The sequence below is a fragment of the Notechis scutatus genome, chromosome 9 (assembly GCF_049901735.1).
Source record: "Notechis scutatus isolate UNSWTSFEM ecotype Mainland chromosome 9, rNotScu1.2, whole genome shotgun sequence".
NCBI lineage: Eukaryota > Metazoa > Chordata > Lepidosauria > Squamata > Elapidae > Notechis > Notechis scutatus.
This window is the reverse complement of record NC_142017.1, coordinates 8,451,804-8,474,512: the sequence shown is the minus strand read 5'-3', so window position 1 is coordinate 8,474,512 and position 22,709 is coordinate 8,451,804.

Here is a 22,709-nt window from a genome sequence, read left to right as displayed (position 1 = left end):
GTTTGAGACCTGAGTGTCACACAACAGTGTGAGCTCCAATTGTCATGCCCCTGTTAGAGGCTGACTCTGAGGGAGAGGAGGGACAGCCAACAGGAGTGGAAGTGTGGCTCCGGAGGTTGTGGAGGAGGCTGGGGAAGGGCAGAGGCCGGCTGGGCAGTCAGAGGAGGACACAGGCCCGTCCCCTCTCCATCCTAGGGCACGCAGGGAGGAGAGGATAAGGGAAAGAGCGTTCTGTGCATCTTTAGCATGTAGTCTTGCTGACCACACGACCACAGAAAAGTCTTTGGTCAACACTGGCTCCTTTGGCTAAGAAACGGAAATGAGCACCGCCTCCTAGGGATCAGAAACAATTGGACAGGGAAAACCCTTTTTCCATTTGCAATGCGGGTAGTCTTCAACTTACAGCATTGACCCTTCAAAGTTACAACAGCATTGAAAAGAGTGACTTATGACCATTTTCACACTTAATGACTGTTGCAGCATCCCCATGGTCATGTGATCAAAATTCAGATGCTTGGCAACTGACTCGCAATTATGACCAGAAACGTGCGATTCCAGTGTTGGGATTCAATTTTTTTTTACTACCGGTTCTGTGGGCATGGCTTGGTGGGCGTGGTATGGCTTGATAGGCGTGGCATGGTGGGTGTGGTGGCTTGGGGGTGCGATTCACTTAACAAATGCAGCGAGAAAAGTCGTAAAATGGGGCAAAACGCACTCAACAAATTTCTCACTTAGCGACCTACATTTTGGGCTCAATTGCAGTCATCGTAAGTTGAGGACTACCTGTATGTTTTTAAATGGACTGACCAGAAGGGCATTCCTCATGCAACCCTCACCAGTTCAACCCAAGAATCATCAAAAGAGTTACAATGACAGCTTCAAATCCATCCAATTTCTTTTTTTAAAAAAAGGAAAATCTGATATTAGATTGATACTGACATCTCTAGGCGCAGCATCAGAATAGAGCGGGATACAGGTTTCTGATCGATTCACACACTAAGACAGGATAAGGGATTATATACAGCTGTGCTTGTTAATTCAAGAATGACAGTATACAGCTTTGTGATCCAAGTGTAGGTACTTAGGCCCACTACTCTTCCATATCTTCATTAATGACTGTTGTGGTTAGCCGGTAGCAGGTGCGGATGGCTGAGGAGAGCGAGGACCATTAGGGAGTGGACTGCTGCCTTCAGAGATTGTGGGAGCTGGCAGCAGCAATGAGGAGGTTCCCGAGGAGCCTGTGCCAAGTGCGCATGCACACAGGCCTGCTCGCAGGAAAGAGCAGCTACAGCAGCACGGGCGACTCAGGAGTAAGGCTGCAAGGTAATAGCCCCTCCTTCAAGAAGATAAAAGCCAAGGAGAGATTTAACCTGGAAATAAGGAGAAACTTTCTGACAGTGAGAACAATTAACCACTGGAACAGAAATTGCCTTCAGAAGTTGTGGGAGCGCCATCACTTGAGACTTTCAAGAAGAGATTGGACTGCCATCTGTCAGAAATGGTGTAGGGTCTCTGGCTTGGGCGGGGGGGTTGGACTAGATGACCTACAAGATCCCTTCCAACTCTGATTATCTGTTATCTTTTAATTTATACATGACTAAATCCATACCTTGCCTTTCTAATCAAGAGAAGCACTCAACAGATGCTTATTTTCTTATCTATCGTGCTCCAAAAAAATAATCAGTTCTTTTCCCTTCCATTCCAAAGGAAGAAATTTGGTGATTCATCTGGTTGCAATCTATTTACACACAGGACCTTCAGTTCCAAGTGTACACTCCTGGGTCATTATTTTAAAGAGGAAAAAAACTGGGCAAGATGTCCTCAGAAAATAAGCTAAACCAGCCCGTTTGCCTGGAATGTCATGAATTCATGCAACTTCATGACCCCAGAGCAAGAGGAAAGGAGCCGATAACAAACAGCTCCATTTTTAAGAATTCGTTACCAACTGCTTATTTTAAAATTCTTACCTATCCCTTTTGTTTGCAGGTTATGTTTTGTTTCTGACAGTGACGCAAACCCTTTCAAATGTATTTTCCCTGTTCGCTTGATATCATATATTCATTAACAAGCCCGATGCTTTTTTCACAGCTAAAATTCAATCTATTTCCCTGAGTGCCCACTATTCCTTTTATTTCTTTCACCTTTTGTATTGTTCCTTACCATCTGTTCTGTTCTACCAAACCGTATTCTCTTGCCCAAGGCATCTATTTACTGACTCCCTACCAGTTTTGTTTAATTCTTCCCAGTCAACTTCCAAATGCTACTGAGCATTGCATTAATCTTTATTAAAAACAGAAATTGTAAGCAAGGCTGTGAAACAAATTGATGTGAAACCACAGATTTTTGTTCCATCTTTATGCCAAAACCAAATTCGGTCTCGTGGGTGGTATCTATGGTTTTAAAAGAGAGCTAAGGAAATGGTTCAATAACAAATGATTCCTTTGGTTTTTTGTTCTTTAATGAACTTTGGGTGACAAAAAATAAAACCCTCCACAAATGTTGTTTGGAAATCCTAATATATAATAACATTGTGTGTGCAACCCTGCCCGAGATTTCTCTGCAGAGAGCTCTGTGACTTCAGCAACAGAGTGGTCAATGCCTGGAATGCACTACCTGGCTCTGTGGTCTCTTCCCCAAACCCCCAAAACTTTAACCTTAGACTGCCTACTGTTGACCTCACCCCATTCCTAAGAGATCTGTAAGGGGCATGCATAAGAGAATCAATGTGCCTACCATTCCTGTCCTAATGTTTCCTGTTATTCGTACCCATTTCATGTACTCTTAATCATGTTTCCAATTATATCTGTTATCTAAAACATGCTTGACAAAATAAATAAACAAATATGGCAGAATTGTTCAGGTGATGAGGTCAGGTTGATAGCTTTTGGAGCAGAACTTGCTGGCTGGTTTTTAAGTACTTCAAGAGTGTTTCTGTTACATCACTTGAGGATTTCCAGAGTGAAAGAGAGGGATTATATATGCATCCTGCTAAAACTCTTGTTAGATTACTCCGTTGTGCACAGGGCTGCCTTTGAACGCAGTCCAGAAGTTCAAAATAATTCAAAATAGACCAGTAAAATTGGTAATCAGATCTGGAAAGTCTTCTGGTGGTGGTTTGCTTCCTCTTTGTGTTGTGTTGCTCAGTTGTGAAGTGATGCTCTTCAATATATCTTCAGAAGGTGACTAGAGTTTAATTAGTACTAGTGATAGAGCAATGTGTTTGAATATATCTTTTGGCAACAAGCTACCTTGGGACAGACAGCAAGGTTGTGTTTAACACTTACTGAAGCTTTCTTCCAACCTTTCTTCTCAGATAACTCTTTTCTTGCAGACGTTTCAGTACCCAACTAGGTAACATCTTCAGTGCTACAGAGGAGTGGGATTTGCTCACTGTTTATATACAGTGTGGCTTGCCCTGTCAGTGTTGGTGGGACTCTTGTTTTCTTTTTGGTAGTTCTTTAATTAGGCTGTTGTTTAGTGTTTGATTGAACAGGCTACACAACATCTAATCAAATAGCTATTCATTTATTTATAACATTTATAGCCCACCCATCTTACCTCAAAGCAACTATCAAGAAGAAAACAACCCTCGCACCAAGACCGACAGGCAAGCCACAGTATAGAAACAGAAAGGAAACCCCACTCCCCCTCTATGTTACTTAGCTGGGTAATGAAACATCTGCAAGAAAACAGCCCAGATCAGAGAGCACCAAGGACCCCACAATTCAAACCTGAACTGCAAATATTCTCAAATATTGAGTACCCAAGGAAAAATTCTACACGGTCCATAAAAATCTTAAGACCTAGATAACTTAGCTCACAAGGCATCAGTGCCTCGACATGAGAGTTTCCAATGCTAATAAGCAGCTGCTAATAATAAGATCACAACTCTGGGCCTAGAACTTCTTCACTTTTTACTGATCACTATGTCAAACCTTAAAAGACAAACCACACCACCCATGCTAATATGGTGACAGGGAAACTGTATTTCCGTGTTTTCTACACAAAAAATCCTAAAAGTGTTTTTGCTTACTAATCTTTCAGTCTATCGTCCATTAGTTCACTTCCACATAAATGTAATAGTAAAGCAAATTTAGTACTTACATCATATATCACCCCAAAAAATTGAAAATATCAATACAAGAACTATAAAGGGCAACCATTTGTCTTCAAAACCTCATTTTCTTTGAAATGACCCATCTTGGATTTTAGATTAAAAATAACAAGTATGCAATTCATAAATACCCCATGAATTTCATCTAAAAAAATTAAAACCTCATCTATGGTATTTTAGTACCTGACTTGTATATTTATGTGACTATTGTTAGAAGTGACTAATTGGGTTTGATTAGCTTCATCATTAATATTCTGTCCATAATTTAACATGCTTCAATAAAATACCCTAAAGCGGTATAATGATTAGATTTCAGGAATATGTGTTTTGCAATTAAGTTGCCCTTGATTTTGATATGCAGATTAAGAAATGGTGGTCTCATGTAAAAAAAAAAATACTGCCCTTATTAACTCAGCAGCCTTCTCTGAAGATTAGGTAAGAAATCCAAGATTTTTCTCTTTGTATATGCTAGTTAAAATGTATTTCAATCAAGCATATGTGAGCAAATCAGATTTGATTAGTTAAGTTCACAGTCTTTCTATCTAAATGAATAATGTGTCACCTAACATTGCAAAAATTTGATTAATAGGTTATCAGTTAATTAAAAATGTGGTTTAATTTTTCTCCTTTTTTCCGGTGTGTTTGTGTGTGTGTGTGTATGCATGCATTTTAGTATAATGCAAGGTAGATAGTACAGCACTTGCGTTCATCACAAATGCAAAATAACTTTATCTCGAATCTATTGTACTTTCTCATTCCACAGCCAACTGGCAAAGAAATAAAGATCAGTGAACAATCTATGTAACAGCAGAGTAGAAAAACTTTGCTTGCTTACACATATGGCTGCCAGTGGTTTAAGTTCAAGCAGAAGAAACAATTGTTTTTAATCTATATTTGGCACCCAGAAAAATTGCTGGTCTTTTTTTTTTTAAACCCTTTTCTATCCTGCCTTTAATGACCTTTAAATGTAATCCTGACTGTGTAAGCATCATTGTTCTACAATTAAACCCCACATGGCTGGGGACTGTATTTAAATGACCCAAATGCTATTGGAGTATGGGAATGCTTCCAAAGGAAATCACCTGGAAACAGAGATAAGTGTGTTCCATTTCGCCATTGAGCTGTTGGGGATACTGTAGTCCTTTCCTAAAGTGATCTTCAACTGGCTTTAAGAGGATGCTCTCTTGAAATATTAATTTATATTAGCTCAAAGTAAAATAAGTTGGGTTTGGGCTCTTGACTGAAGTCTTCTCTACAAATTAAACCCCATCAAATGCTGCCATACTTTATATAAGCTATCAGTTCTCTAGGCTCTACAGATCTCTAAGATCACTAAATGGCAACAAGTAGATACGATGATGAAAGAATAGAATAGAATTATATGTGATTGGACACACGAGGAATTTGTCTCTAGTGGATAAGCTTTCAATGTACATACATTACAGTGTACAATCAAACATAAGCTCTCAATGTACACCCAAACAAGAAAGTGATACATCATAAATCGTCAATCATAAAACACAATAGTAAATCCCGAGATACAAACAACAAAGTGATAGATCATAAGATACCAATAGGAGAAGGTAATGGGAAAGATGAGAAGGGTAATTAGCAATACAGCCCTACTACATAAATAAATATACTTAGACATAAGGCAATTAGAATTAGAAGAACTTTATTGTCATTGTACAAGTACAACGAATGCTGTGGGGATTAGGTGTTGTGGTTAGCCGGCAGCAAGTGCGGACAGCTGAGGAGAGCGAGGACTCAGATGAGGGGCCAGGACCATTAGGGAGTGGATTGTTGCCTTCAGAGATTGTGGGGGCTGGCAGCAGCGATGAGGAGGTTCCCGAGGAGCCTATGCCAAGTGCACTTGCATGAAGGATTGCTCGGAGGAAAGAACAGTTACAAAAGCACGGGTGACTTGGGAGTAAGGCTGCAAGATAATGGCCCCCCCTTCAAGAAGATAAAAGCCAGCTGTGAAATGAACGTTCTTTGCAGAAGGCAAAGACATTTTGAAACTCCAGCCTCATGGACATTCCAGTATCCTGAGTTTGTATTTGAAGATTCTTATTTTGCAAATTATTTCTTGTCTGTTATCTTTTGGCAAGTCTTGCACAGTTTGGCAAGGCTTGTGCTTATCACAGCTAATTACTTTATAAAAGCATTACAAGGTTTCTGTTCTTTTTGAATTGTGTTTGATTTGTCGGAAAAGGGTGTGGGTCAGAACATTAGGTGTTTAGCAGAGTGATGGCATGGGAGGGGGAGACTTTGCATCTAGTTGTTTTGACATGCCCTATAATGGTGTCCCGAGAGGAAGAGTTGAAACAGTTTATGTCCAGGATGTGAGGGGTCTGTAGATATTTTCACAGCCCTCTTTCTGGCTCATGCAGTATACAGGTCCTCAATGGAAGGCAGGCTGGTTGCAATTGTTCTTTCTGCAGTCCTAACTGTCCGTTGAAATCTGTACCTGTCTTGAGGATGATGTTATCCACTCAGTCATGGACAGTAGACCAGCTCCCTCTCCACATTTTCCAATCTTCTTTCAGTTCTTTTACACTGTGGCTGGCTTTGATGGTGTCCAGCCATCAGGTTTTGTGGTGTCCCCATTTCCTTTTGCCACTGGCCATCCTGAGCATGATTGCCCTTTCCAATGAGCTTGAGCGCACACGACATGGCCAAAATCAGTAAGGTAGAATGTTGTGATTGCGCCTTCTAGCGCATATGTGCAGTTTTATCCACTCCAGTATTTGTTCGTTTGCCACCTTTGCTGCCCAAGGAATGCACCCAGCAGCCTTCTCCAAAGCTCAACCATATGTTGGTATGGGAAACACCACAGTGTGGAATCATCTGCATTGAATTGCCATGCTGATGTCTTTGCTTTTCGAAATTCGATTCATGTTCATTGTTGCTCCACTCAATTCAACATTTTATTTCTGGGCTGCAAGTTGCTACAAATAGAAATATCTAAGATTGTGTGTTGTTCTCATAACACTGTAGGGTTTGCTGGTAGATAGGTCAGTGGGCACGTCTCAAAAACACCTTGTCTTTTATCTCACACTGTTATGATAATCATAATGCTTAAGGTGGAATAGTTGACATAAATGGACAAATTATTAACATTTTTCTTACATTCTGTATGCAAAAAGACACTTATATCTTTTTAAAAACATAACCCTCTTTGTTCTGTGGTTTAGCAATCAACAGATGGATCACATTCAAGTTTTCTAGCTGTTAGCAAGTCAACACGTAGACCTGGGTCACAAGCAGAACTAACTCAGGGCTCACTTTAACCATATCTTATTACTATGGCACAACTGGTTTGTAGAGCGCTCATAAATCATGGTTTACGAACCACAGTTATTTTGTTTACAAACCAGAATGTGTCAAACTGAACAAACTACATAATGGTTTGATGTAATCGGAAAACCCAGCTATTTCAGTACTGTTAGTCCAGCACTTTTCAGCCAAGCGTTTTCCAGCAATTCCGGATGAAAGCATATCCCACCAGTTTGGGTAATGGAAATTGTAATCCAGTTTAGCTGGAGAACATCAGGATGGAGAAGACAGTTATATTCACCTTCAAGCCAGAGAACCTCCCAAAATAGAACATTTTTGGGTTATCATTGTTCATCTTTTTAAGCAGGGATATGATCATCCTTCCAGAAGAGCTGGGAAATTTCAATCTTCCAAAATTATGATGTGAAAATGTCACATTTCTTGCTTTAGTACAGTACTGGATTATGTACTAATATGATTCTCATCTTGGATAACATAATTTCGTATAACATGGTTTGCACAGAGATGGTTTTTATTATGGTTTTAGAACAACTTGAACTTGCAATTCCTGGCCCCTTCCTTCCCTTTTAGCAAAGCCATGGATTTATTTTACACATGCTTACCCCATTCTGCAATCCAAAAGAGCCTGCAAAATATCTTAACAATTCATTAAAAATCAACTAATTCAATCAAAAGCAATTGAGTCATAACTAACTTAAGAAACAATAGAAAGGCAGAAGGAAGGGAGTTCTAACAAAAAAAAAAAAAGATTACCAAAACCAGATGAAAACAGGGCTACATTCCAATAACAAGTAATTATTCAGGACGTGGTTTGTGGGACTATAAGGTTGGGTTTTTTCCCCCTAAAAGCCGTTTCAAAATATGTTACTCCTCTTCTACAATAACTAATTGGCATTTCCTTTTTTGCTGAAATCTTCATTTCTCTGTGGCTGCGTGTCTTGTCATGCATAGAACACCCACTGAAAGAACCACAGTGTACAGCTTTTAAACACAGATTTCATTTAAAGGTAGGATGGTATGGTAAAGGTTTGCCCTGTCCAGTTGTGCCTAACACCAGAGGGTAATGTTCATAGCAATAGCACTTAGACTTACATACTGCTTTATAGCCCTCTCTCAGCAGTTTACACCAGTAGTGGGTTCCTACCTTGGTCGCGATTGGTTTAGTGGGTGATTTTGCACATGTGCATTCTCTTAACGTGCCAATCAGTGGAGAGGATGAAGAAACTAAAAGCTAGGAGAGACCCACCCACCCATACGCTTGTCGCTTCTTTTATCCTCTCAGCTGATCGTTGGAGGAACCAGTTCAGCCGTACCAGTAGTTATTTTTACTACCGGTTTGGCCGAACCGGTCCAAACTGGTAGCACACCACTGCTGGCTTACACAGAGTGATCCTCTTGCCCCCAACAATCTGGGTCCTCATTTTACCGACCTTGGAAGGATGGAAGGCTGAGTCAACCTTGAGTCTGGTGGGATTTGTACTGCCAAATTGCAGGCATCCAGCAGTCAGAGCCTGCAGTACTGCACTCTAACCACTATGTCACCAATACTCACCTTTGTTTCCTAGATGAGGGAGCCAGCGTTGTCTGAAGATCCTTTGTGGCCATGTAGCCAGCATGAATACATGCTGATGCACATGGAACACTCTTTATCTTCCCACTGAAATGGTACCTATTTATTCACATTTGCATGCTTTTCGAACTGCTAGGTGGGCAGGAGCTGGGGGCAGGTAAGAGGAGCTCACCCCATCGACGGTGCTGGGGGCCTCGAACCTGGGCTGTCAGCTTTCCAGCTGACAAACTCCACGTTTTTAACTGCTAAACCTTCGCCCTGCTACTTGTCAACGGGTGGAATTAATGCTGTCTTGGTCTTACTGCTTCCAGGAAATGCAACCCAAATATTGTCCTCCTTTTTTGAAACTTGATTTACAAGATATCATCTGAGCAACCACCTACGGAATCCAAAGTGCCTCTTGATCAATTCAAAATCCTCTGTAATCTTGCCTCAGAATTATTATTTTTTCATTGATTCCATTTCTGTTGGTGTTAGGAGTTTTAAGATTTCAAGAGGTTCTGATTTTCTAAAGCGATTCTCACCGTTACCACCCAAAGATTGCTTAGTCTTGTTATAATTTCATCTTAAGTCCTCTAATCCAGGGATCCCCAACCTTTTTGACACCGCGGCCCGGTACCAGCATCAGCTGGGCGCCGCGGCCCGGTACCGGCATCAACTGGGCGCCACCATCTTTTTTTGACGAAAAAGTGCTTCCGGTGACCTCACTGGAAGCACTTTTTCGTCAAAAAAGATGGCGGCGCCAGCGCTCGGTGAGCTTTTTACGAAGGCCCGGAAAAGCTCACGAGCGCTAGCGCCATCATCTTTTTGATGAAAAGTGCTTCCGGTGAGCTTTCTACCCGGAAAAGCTCACCGGAAGCACTTTTACCAAAAAGATGGCGGCCCCAGCAACCAGCGGCCCGGTAAGACTTGTTCCGCGGACCGGTACCGGTCCGCGGACCGGCGGTTGGGGACCCCTGCTCTAATCTACTGCTCATGTATCCCACTCTAATGGGGCTTGATTTTTCTCGGTTTATTTTGATTCCACAAACCCAGCAATTGTAGTTTGTAAACTGCGGCTTAGGGCTTTGTGGTTTATTCAATAAACCACGGAGGCTTATTCGATAAACTATGATTAAGCAGACCTGGCTTTGAATGTTGGGTGAACCAGGCCATACTAAATACAGAGGTGGGATTCAGAAGGGGCTAGAACTCCAAATGGCTGCACCACCAGATTTATAGAGTTTAGGATTCCCACAGTTTCAATTTAGACTTCACAATAGCAAGATTCCTTTGTTATCTCCACTTTCTCAAAAAAACCAAGGTACAGTTAATCGTCAACTTGCAACAATTCATTTAGTGACTGTTCAAAGTTACAACTTCACTGAAAAAAAAGTGGCTTATGACCTTTTTTTACACTTACAACTGTTGTATTATCCCTATGATCCCATGATCAAAATTCAGATGCTTGGCAACTGACTCATATTTATGACGGCTGCCGTCTCCAGGGGTCATGTGATCCCGTTTTGCGACCTTCTGACAGGCAACGTCAATGGAGAAGCCAGATTCCCTTAACAACCATGCTACTAACTTAACAACTGCAATGATTGAGTTAACAATTGCAGCAAGAAAGGTCATAAAATTGAGACTTTTCAAAAGTCTCAATTAGCAACACAAATTTTGGGTTCAGTTCAGTGGTGGGATTCAAAAGAATTTACTACCGGTTCTGTGGGCGTGGCTTGGTGGATGTGGTGTGGCTTGGTGGGCGTGGCAGGGGAAGGATACTGCAAAATCCCCATTCCGTCCCCACCCCACTAACCTGCTTTCCAGCTCGGTTCTCCTGTGCAGGGCAACAAAAGAAGACCCAGACGATCAGCTGTGGGCGTGGTGTTCTGTGGGCGTGGCATTCTGTGGGCATGGCTTGGTGGCTTGGTGGGCGTGGCAGGGGAAGGATATACTATAAAATCCCCATCCCACTAACCTGCTTTCCAGCTCCATTCTCCTGTGCAGGGCAACCAAAGAAGACCCAGCCAATCAGCTGGGACTCAGGAGGTGGAGAATAGATGGGGGCGGGGCCAGCCAGAGATGGGATTTGCCTGTTCTCCGAACTACTCAAAATTTCCGCTACCGGTACTCCAGAACTGGTCAGAACCGGCTGAATACCACCTCTGGTTCAATTACGGTCGAAAGTCAAGGACTACATCTGTAGTTCTTTTGGTAAGCAGTTATGGTAAAATTGCAGCAAAGGGTGTTTTCCACATACAACTCAGTGATGGAACTGGAAAGATTTCCAGTTGATTTCCATCTTAACTGAGAAGATCCAGCAGCTTGAAGCCGCCAGCCTCCTAATGACTTATGCTAAATGTATATACCTGCGTTAGATAGCAACTAATTGCTCATGGATAATGATGTAATAGGTTTCTCATCCAACATTAATAAGTAGCTATATTAATATATCACAACCTGGTAATGTGGTATGACTAGGATCTATATCAAATGATTATGTCAATGGGCCATTAAGCAAATAGTATATTAAACCCAGACTACAGCATAAGCCTGGGAATACAAGTGTACATTGAGAATTGAAGTAAGACACTTAAAAACATGGGAATTAAGCTACAGAAAAGGAGAGGTGCATTATACTGTTTTATTTGATTGATATTGTTTCATGTTGCATTATGCCACCGTTTTAATTTTATCAAAATCCCATTCAGCTATTAAAGGCAGTAGGATTAAAATGGAAGGAGGAGGAAGAGGAGGAGGAGAAGAGGAAGGAGGAGGAGGACGAGGAGGAGGAGAAAGAGGAGGAGGAGGAGGAGGAGGAGGAGGAGGAGGAGGAGGAGGAGGAGGAGGAGGAGGAGGAGGAGGAGGAGGAAGAAGAAGAAGAAGAAGAAGAAGAAGAAGAAGAAGAAGAAGAAGAAGAAGAAGAAGAAGAAGAAGAAGAAGAAGAAGAAGAAGAAGAAGAAGAAGAAGAAGAAGAAGAAGAAGAAGAAGAAGAAAGAAAGAAAGAAAGAAGAAGAAGAAGAAGAAGAAGAAGAATTGGCTATATAGGAATGGTGATGTTCCAACATGGATTAATGTCACATGTGAACTCAGACAACAAGGGCTTATTCCGTAAACACAAACATAAACAAACAAGCAATGTTCTGTTTTGTTTAGGGTTAGATCCATCTCCAATATGTCCTCCATGCCTCATTTCCATTAGCTCAGGTTAGAAATGATGACGGTTAACAGTCCAACCCTATTTGGGAGGCTCCAAATTGGGAAAGATGGCTCTTAACTATCCAATCACCCTGGGAGAAAATCCTATCCTGTGAGTTCCTGATTTTGGTTTTGGCATAAGGAAGAGCGAAATCTAGCGTGGATTATCTTACTTGTGTGGCATCTGGATCACATGTAAATAGCAGTGTATAAAGGTGACTCAAAAAAAGGAAGGAACAATGAATAAACCTCAATTGCCGAAGTTGGATTTTTAGTAGAAAGTCCCATATACTAGGGCATGTGGCAGTGGTAGGATTGACAAAACTTTACTACCGGTTCTGTTGGCGTGGCTTGGTGGGTGTGGCAGGGGAAGGTTACTGCAAAAACCCCATTCTTTCCCCACCCCACTAACCTGCTTTCCAGCTCCGTTCTCCTGTGCAACCAAAGAAGACCCAGCCAATCAGCTGGGACTCGGGAGGCGGAGAATAGATGGGGTTGGCAGGGCCAGTCAGAGGTGGCATTTGCCGGTTCTCCGAACTACTCAAAATTTCCGCTACCGGTTCTCAAGAACCGGTCAGAACCGGCTGAATACCATCTCTGGCATGTGGTTTGATAGGGTGCAGGAACCATGGGGCCTGCCCTGTGGATTCATTCCTCCAGATTGGTCCCAAGTCTGCTTGCTATCCGCAAGGCCTTGCCACTGTGCTTGAGGCTGAGTGTGTAATGGAACCTGTTTCCTGGTTGCATTGATCGTAACCTGAGTTGATTTAAAAAAAAAAAAACTTTGGATGCTATGTGTCTTTCTGTGACCTTTTGTACCTGGGTTGATTTTTAAAACAGGTGGTCCTCAACTTATGACCACAACTGAGCCCAACATCTCTGTTGTTAAGTGAGACATTTGGGGAGTGAGTTTTGCCCCGTTTTGCAACCTTTCTTACCACAGCCATTAAGTGAATTACTGCAGTCGATCCGCTAGTAACCCGGTTGTTAAGGGAATCTGGCTCCCATTTGCTTGTGAGAAGGTCGCAAAAAAGGGACACAGCAACTGTCATAAATATGAGTCAGTTGCCAAGCGGCCAAATTTTGATCGTGTGACCATGGGGGGACCTAAGTCCCTTTTTTCAGTGCCACTGTAATTTGGAGTGGTCACTAAACAAACTGTTGCAAGTCGAAGACCACCTGTATGGTCAGCTGCCCCCAAATCATGTATTTTAAATGGATTTAGATTTTAGATAAATAATAGTGAAGGAGTGCTTCCATGCGATACTAAGCAGACAATATATTTCCCCTGTAAGATATGCAAGAATAAATAAAAGTACCAAACTGTTGTTCAGTGATTGACAGTTTCTTAGAAAATGGAGTGGAACAACAAAAAAACGAGTTAACAATAGAATGCCTAAAAATGTTTAGGATTGGGATTTGCAACACAATAGCTCCCAAATAACAAAGATCTGGTGAAACAGACGCCAGAAGTCTTTTCTTTTGATATATTTGTGAAGAAAGCCCCAGGTTTGCAAATCCGAAAATTAAAAATAATAATAATCTAAACTGGGGGTGGGTTTAGTTTCCAATGCCTTCAGATTAAATGGGGGAAAGAAAACTCTTGAATGCACTTTGTGGAGGTAGCACTAATTTCTTGGTGATACAGAATGATCACCGCTTGGCCCCTCGTCATTGCAGCAGTGATAACCAGCTTTTGAACTGCAGTAAATGAGGCCAATCAACATTACTTTTGTCTCATTACTTCAAGAGCTCATACATAAATTTCCTCTTCTCTTCCCCCCCCCCCCCACCTCTTTTGGTAGGAATTAACCAGAGCACTCAGTGTTGTGTTATAAGGCTGAGGTCTTTCTCAACTAGAGATCAAATAGTTTGATCTTTGCTGCGGCCAGTAAACTGGCTGGCAAATGGATTTTTTGCTTGCTGTGGTTCTTTTTAAAAATAATCTCCTCTCCAGCTTTACACACTCACACACACTCAGGGAAAGAGGGAAGGAGGAAGGGGAGAGAGAGAGAGAGAGAGAGAGAGAGAGAGAGAGAGATTTAACCTCAGTATAATTTAGAAAAGGATAAAGCAATGACAACTGTGTTAAGCCACTAATATTTCCCATTTAGCTTTGTCAATGTTATCACTTGGGTGACAAAAATGGAAGAAGGGGGAATCCTATGAAAAAAATGACGCTGATGATTTATTACCACAGCCTGAAACTTTGTGGACTGTAATTCAGTCAGAAGATATTTAGAAACCAAACTTTATCCCAGAGAAGTGTTACTCTCCAGATACTGTCAAACTACATCATCCAAAGACTTTCACCGTTTGCCATTCTAGCTGTGGCTGCTTAAGAGAATTAAATTCATGGATCTATCCCATTTCTGGATCATGGGATGGGACCAGCCCTAATATTATTAATGTTATTATACAATAACATTATTATTGTATCCCATTATATTGTGGGACCAGCCCTAATGTTATATGCCCTTTGCATTAAATATTATATTTAGTGAATAATATTATTGTTAATCAAGTAGTTCATAATTTCCTACAACTTGGTGACATCTTTTGAAGGTCTCTGATGTCATCTACATTTTGGAAATGTCTCTGAAGGATGATTGCAGCCCTGGAAATGAGATAGTGTGTAACAAACTCAGCTCTACCCCGAAAGGTAGAGGAATGGTCAAGAATGAGAGGGAAATAGCATCAGCCACCAGAGTCCATTGTTTTACTCTACAGTTAGGGTCAGACTCAGCAGTTAAAGATGCTGAACTTGTCAGCTGGGAAGCTGATGTCACAGGTTCAAGACCTGAGCACTGCAGAATGGGTGAGCTCCCGTTCCTTGCTCCAGCTCCTGCCCACCTAACAGTTTGAAAGCATGCAAATGAAAGTAGATTAATAGGTACCACTTTGGTGGAAAAGCAACAATGTTCCATGCGCCTTTGGCATATAGTCACATGACCATGGAAAATGTCTTCAGGCAATGCTTCCTTGGCCAAGAAATGGACATAAGCACTAGAGTCGGACATGACTGGACAGGGAAACCTTTATCTTTACTAGCATAATCCACCAGAGTCAAATAGAATAGAATGGAAGGGAAAGGAAGGGAAGGGAAGGGAAGAGGGAGGGGAGAGGAGAGGAGAGGAGAGGAGAGGAGAGGATCAGAGTTGGAAGGGACCTTGGAGGTCTTCTAATCCAACCATTATTTTACTCTAAAGTTAGAGACACCAGAACTAACAATATTGTTTTTGTAGTTGCTCTCTTTAGCCACCTCACTACAGCTGTACTGTTTTTTGGAGTTGACTATTGACATAGAACTGTATTAGGAAGCTGGCAGTTCGCTTGAACAACATTATGTGACTGTTTTATTGAAAATCTGGCATTCTGCCTCGATTTTGCATATATCTTAACCGAGATGCACGCATTAATACAGATGGGGAAAAAAGGCCCAATAAAAAAACAACAACGACCAAGTAATTTACTATTTCCATCGGAAATAACAACAGAATTGTGTGGATTCTTAAGCCATTCTACCATTTCCAGTAAAAACTCTGTTGTACTTGCCAAAACATCAATTTGCACTGCGGAATCCTGATCCTTTCTCGTCGCTTCCCTCTATTAAAAAAAGATGTTCATCCGTAATAAGAGAACAGAAAAATCCAGCCCATTTAAAAAAAAAAAAAAAAACCAGCTTCCTACTTGCCAACATTTCAAAATTCAGGAGGTGTCTTTCATATAAATGAGAGAATAATTTCTTTTCAGGCAGGTGCATTATTGGGGAGTAGAAATCCTTTCCTGAATTTCTGATGTTTTCACAGCAATTCAAGGCACAGGAGCCACTGTAATGGAGGAGGGGCAACACCAGCTAACCCTTCTGCTCAGATCAGTGTGCAGAGTGATCCTGCATTGCCCACAATTGGCCAATGAACTTCAAAGATGTACAACGGAGTTATAAAAAATATAGACCAGACACTGTTTAAGGTCTTCCCGATTCTCTTTGGTAGAGCCCAATGAAGTCTGTTCTTTTTGCAGTTGGATTGCTTTGAAAAGGCCTTATTGGTGACTTAACCTTGGTAGCAATAGCACTTAGACTTATATACCGCTTCACAGTGTTTGACAGCCAGCTCTCTAAACCGTTTACAGAGTCAGCCTATTGTCCCCAACAATCACAGTCCTCATTTTATTGATTTCAGAAAGATGGAAGGCTGAGTCAACCTTGAGCCAATCAGGATTGAACTGCTGACAGTGACCAGAGTTAGCCTGCAATTGCAATAGCACTTAGACTTATATACCGCTTCACAGTGTTTGACAGCCAGCTCTCTAAACCGTTTACAGAGTCAGCCTATTGTCCCCAACAATCACTGCGAAGGAAGCAAGGAAAAAGAAACTGTACTTGTAGGCAGTGCTAATGTTGAAGTCCCACCTGGAACCAGCTCTGGAGAGTTGGCCAAGCCCTAAAAGAAATATAGCGATAGCCCTTAGACTTATATATCACTTCACAGTGGCTTTTACAGCCCTCTCTAAGTGGTTTGCAGAGTCAGCCTATTGCCCTCAACGATTTGGCTCTGCTTCATTTTACCGACCTCAGAAGGATGGAAAGCTGAGTCAACCTGGAGCCTGGTGTGATTCGAACAGCCAAATTGCAGGCAGCCGGCAGGCAGCAGAAGTAGCCTGCAGTACTGCAATCTAACCACTGTGCCACAGCAGCTCACCAGGTTTATCCATTAAAGCGTCTTCCCCAAATAATGATCAGGCACATATTTTCACAGATAACTCAAGGGCGCTGTCTTTTTTCTTTTTTTTTTAAGGATGGCCCTGAGCTCATATACAAGTCTGCGCCTAATCATTATTAGATTTTTAAACTTATATATTATCATCTATTAATCATCAACATTAGTGCTCAACCGACATGTCAAAGAGCATTTATTTATTACATTTGTTTGCTACCCCTCTTACCACAAGGATTGTTCTGGCCAGGGCTTCCTGAGACAGTAACAATCACATGCTTAGTCCCCAAAACCTTCTTTTTATTTCAATGGCTATGAATTATATGCATTCACAGCTCATAATGAGTCCCAAACAGTTTGTGAATAGTCCAACAGAAGCCTGCCACAGTCTTTTCAGGATAAGGCTGATAAGCACCCACCTTTATCTCCCTCAAAATGCTGCCAATGACTAAATTGCCAATTAGCTGTACAAGACCAAACGAACAAAGTTGCTTCCTGCAAAGGCTCCGGTCCTCCTTTATGTCTTATGGGAGGGGCCAATCATCTCCAAGCCTTACTTCCGAGTCACCCCTTTTGTCTTAACTGTTCTTGCCTTCTGGCAGTTCTGCACATGCGCACGCTGGGAACAGGCTCCCCTTGTTGCTCTGCTTCGCTGATGTCAGAATCTGGAGGCTCTGGAGTCGGCACATAACTCCCAGATGGCCCTGGCCCCATCTCTGTGTTGGACGCAGATCCCTCCTCAGACTCCAGAACTGGCCCATGTTCCTCCCCACTGTCCGACCCTGCTACCAGCCCTGCAGGCTGCTGGCGGACCACAACAAGGATGATTCATGAGCATCCTCACACTGATGGTGCTGATCTTAATTCCCAAGGGATTTTAAGGGACCCTGGTCAGTTTAGTGGTTTATGCCCTTTCCTTCACAAGTTGTCACTGGTCTGCAAAATCTGATCAAGAACTTGCCAAGAACATTCTGGCATCTAAGCCATTTGCTCTTCATAGAAGCTATTTGTGAGTGGGCAGGACTCAACAACCATTTTGTGAGAGTGCCCGCACCATAGTTCCTAATGTGACTGAGAACTCCTAGTTCAGGGAGTAGTGTGTTATGTGAATCCAGCCAATGATGATTTATACAACTAACAATGGTTAATAAGGCTTGACTTTGTATGACGTATGAACACAGCCAAATCATGGCAAGACTAGAACCTCTAGTGACAAAAAGTGGGACCATACACCCATGTTGGAAGAAATATCAATTTGGTTCAGTTCCAAACTGGGAGAAAGACACTGGAGACAAAATGGAGGCTGGAGGCTGATTGGAAAGAGGGTCCAGAACCACCAAGCACGTGTGATTCTGAGTAGCTGACCACATGGAGTGGAGAGAGGGTGGGCAGGACCAACCTTCTCTTGGTCTTTGCACTTAAACTTCCTGTTCCTGTGCAAGAACATGTATTCTGTTGGCTGTTGTCAGGCGCCCATGGGGCCCTGTCAGGTCATGTTTGTCTGAGATAACTTTGGTTGAAGTTTGCTGGGTGAGGCAATGTCCCTAGGAGATTTTAATGCAGTGGGCTCTATGTCTTCTGCTAAATGGTCCTATTACGTCCTGAAGGGCCAGGACTTAATCCCATCACCCTGGAGCGGAAGCGTCTTTTGTAGAGAAGCTGGCCCAGTCCTGCTGGGGCTATTAAGAAAGGTGGGGGCTGTTTTCCAAGAGCATGTTTCTCCTTTAGGGAAATATAATATTCTGGTTTGTTTTTTTTCAATATTTCCCAAAATATTTCATTCTTCTAGGAGAGGGGTGGGTGCTAACTTTGTACACCAGCCATCATATAATAAATATATCAGATGAGCTCTATTATTACAGCTGTTGTTTTTTTTAATAATATCATCTAGCCTTACCTGTTTTCATAACCTTTGAGATGACATCCAAAATCTAATCCTGGGATTATGGCGAAGATCTTTGCTAAAAGCTCATCCATAACGTTTCAATTCTAATTGTTTTTTTTTTTAAAGGACATTTCATTCCTACATAGCCTAAATAAATATAGGGTGTACATGTCCACAAGGTGGCAGTAGAATCTTTGAAATGCTCTATTTGGGTAATAACAGTGTCTCCCCAATGCTTCCAGAAAAGGAAGAGCATGTAACTTCCTATTCCAATTATGGTGTAAGTAACGCTTGAGTAAGTCTGTCTGTCTAGCCTCTACATTGAGAGCACAATCCCTGTTTGCACTACAGCTGAACTGAATTCTACAGAGGAATTATTGAGTCTATCATCTGCACCTCTATAACTGTCTGGTTTGGTTCTGCAACCCAACAGGACAGACACAGACTTCAGTGGATAATTAGGACTGCAGAAAAAAAACAATTACTACCAACTTGACTTCCATGGAGGACCTGTATCCTGCACGAGTCAAAAAGAGGGCTGTGAAAATATTTACAGACCCCTCACATCCTGGACATAAACTGTTTCAACTCCTTCCCTCAAAACGATGCTATAGGGCACTGCACACCAGAACAACTAGACACAAGAACAGTTTCCCCCCGAAATCCATCACTCTGCTAAACAAATAATTCCTTCAACACTATTCAACTATTACAAAGTCTGCACTACTATTACTGTTAATCTTCGCATCACTCCTTATCACCCATCCCCTCCCACTTGTGACTGTATGTCTGTAACTCTGTCGCTTGTATCCTTACAATTTATACTGACTGTTTCCTAGTATCATTTGATTGCTTATTGTACCCTATGACTATCATTAAGTGTTGTACCTGATGATTCTTGACGAATGTATCTTTTCTTTTAGGTACACTGAGAGTATTTGCACCAAGACAAATTCCTTGTGTGTCCAATCACACTTGACCAATAAAGAATTCTATTCTATTCTATTCTATTCTATTCTATTCTATTCTATTCTATTCTATTCTATTCTATTCTATTCTGAATAACCATTAATTTATGGGGCGGACGGGGACACAGACATTGAGAAAGCAGGAAAAGCCCACTGTCATGTTTATCAATCTAATTTGTGAAATTTCATACTGTTATGGATTGTTATCCCATTTAGGAAGCCAGGAGCTCTATTTACTGACAAACATCATCAAACAGGTACATACATCCAAACATATTAAGCTGTGATATTGTTTAACCATGTTTCATGGATAACAAACCTTTAAGTCACCCGTTCACCCATAAAATGTAAGTTGACAAACCACCTTAGTTGAATTTGCAGATTATTCTGTTCAGCCATAAAGAAGGAAACTGTGTTTTGGCCAGGGGTGGGATTCAAAAATCCCAACAACCGGTTCTCTGCCCGGTAGCTGGGTGGGTGGGGCTACGGTGGGCGTGGTCTACCAGAACTTCTGGGAGGGCCATTTTTCACTTTTCCCAGGCTCCGGAGGCTTCCCTCGGGCCTCTGGGAGGATGAAAATGGCCTCCCTCAGACTCCGGAGGCCCTCTGGAAGCTGGAAACAGACCCGTTCCTCGACTTCTGGAATTTCCGGTTTGGTCTGTTTTGCAGCCTCCCAGAGCCTCCACCTGGATCCTGCACTTACCTGCATCCAAAATGGGCCACGTGGAGACTCAGAGGAGTGGGCAGGGACAGCCGGTCAGTTCAGCTACCGGTTTGGCGAACCAGATGTAAATTTAACATCTGGTTCACCCGAACCAGCCCAAACCAGCTGAATCCCACCCCTGGTTTTGGCTTAATAGGGTAGGTGAAACCAACCAACCAGTTTCAAGTATTTATGGAACTCAGGATTCAAAAGTATGGATTTGTTTTTTAAAAAAAAGGAGAGAGAGAGAGATTGAAATATGAAAAATACATGGTTCCTTCTTAAACAACAGGGTGCAAAACTCACTGAACCAACGTCTCACTTAGCAATGTAAATTTTGGGCTCACTAGTGGTTGTAAGTTGAGGACTACCTGTAGACACATCCAAACTAATAAAACTTTTATTGTGCTCAAAGACCACCTCTTATACCAAACATGCCATTTTAATGTCTATGGAGATTCAAAGTAATGAAACAAAGTCTTCAAAGAAAAATAAGAAAGTCCAGTTGCCTCTTGAAAAAAAAAACATTTTGATATAAACCCAAATTTAAGGCGGTGTGATGACCCGGGGTGTGGCACAAAGGCAACACAGTCATATAATCAGCAGGAATCCCTTTATTAGCTCCAACTTTGCCCCCAATATACAGGTTACCCTCTGGCTGGAGAAAAATTCTCCCAGGAACAGCCTTTGACTGCAGAAAATTAAGTCCAAAACATGGTCAACACAAACTGTAACTTAAAGTCCAAATAAGCCAAACTAAAGTAATTAGTTTGGTAGGGCAGGAGCAAGAATTTCAGACTTGAAGGCACGGCAAAACTCACACGGTTGGGAATACGCCAGGAACACAGATAAGCCACGACAACTCAGGATAAAGTCACATTTGCTCCCAGCAGCCTGCCGCACACAGTCTGCCTTTCTTTTAAACTCTCTTCCCAGCTGTGGCTAATGAAGGGAATCAGGGCCCTTTCCTCCCCGATAAGCCACACGTTGCTCTCTTCTCCGTTCCTCCTTGCGTGCCATAGGATGAAGAGGGGGTGGGCCTGGGTCTTCCTCTGAACTCCTTCTCCCTTGTTCTATCTCTTCCCTGCTCTGCCCAGCTGGACTTTGCCCTTCTCCAGCCTCCTCCACAGTCAACAGAGCCACACTCCCACTCCCTGTCAGCTGTCTGGCTTCCTCCTCGGATTCAAACTCTGATAGGGACATGACAGGTGGCCACAAAATTCATCTTGATTAACTTTGAAAAAAAAGAGTTGCTCAAGGTCACAACTTGTTAACGGATAGGAGATCACCAGAAAATTTCAGCAGATTAGATTGAGAAGTAGATAAAGCATTCTGAAGAAAAGCATTGACAAGTCACTCTACAGATAAGTGTGTGAATTCAGCAGTTGAGTTTGACTTGAGACTTTCTCTTGACTTTCAAGGGTGGATGACAATGACGTGGACATAGCTAGAAACTAGATGTGTTGGTGGTATAGTATATGTGGTAAAGGTAAAGATTCCCCTCACACAGACATGCTAGTCATTTCCAGCTCTAGGGGTCGGTGCTCATCTCCGTTTCAAGGCTGAAGAGCCAGCGCTGTCCAAAGACGTCTTCATGGTCATGTGGCCACCATGGCTAAACACCAAAGGTGCACAGAACGCTGTTACCTTCCCACCAAAGGGGTCCCTATTTTCCTACTTGCATTTTTACATACTTTCAAACTGCTAGTTTGGCAGAAGCTGGGACAAGGAACGAGAGCTCACTCTGTTACGTGCTGCTAGGGATTCGAACCACCAAACTGTCAACCTTTCTGATCGACAAGCTCAGCATCTTAGCCACTGAGACACCGCATCCCTTTACAGTATATATAATAATATCCATTAAATTTCAATGTAAATTAAACTGAATCAAATTTAGGGTGTTCTTTTTCCAGCCTTCACCCAAACTTTTTTGGAAGTGTGGCTCTCTTCCTTAAAAGAACCCTGCACCCCCTACCATTGCTCTGTGCTCCCTGCAATCTTCTACTGCCTGGGGTTTTCCAGATGTGCTGTTATCACAAACCAAGATTCCTCGATTCTGCTGGAGAGCTCATTCCCCCCTTCCTTCCCTCGCTTTATTTCTGTCTCTCTTTCTTTCCCTTCTCTCCCTTTTACTGAGCAGAAATGTCAGGATGGCTTTGATGGCATTTAATTAAATATTTGGCAGTGTTTAAATTAATTAAATATTTAAACATTAAATCCTAAATAGGACGTGATCTCTGCTGCGAGGACATTCTGCCTTGGTGGCCATTA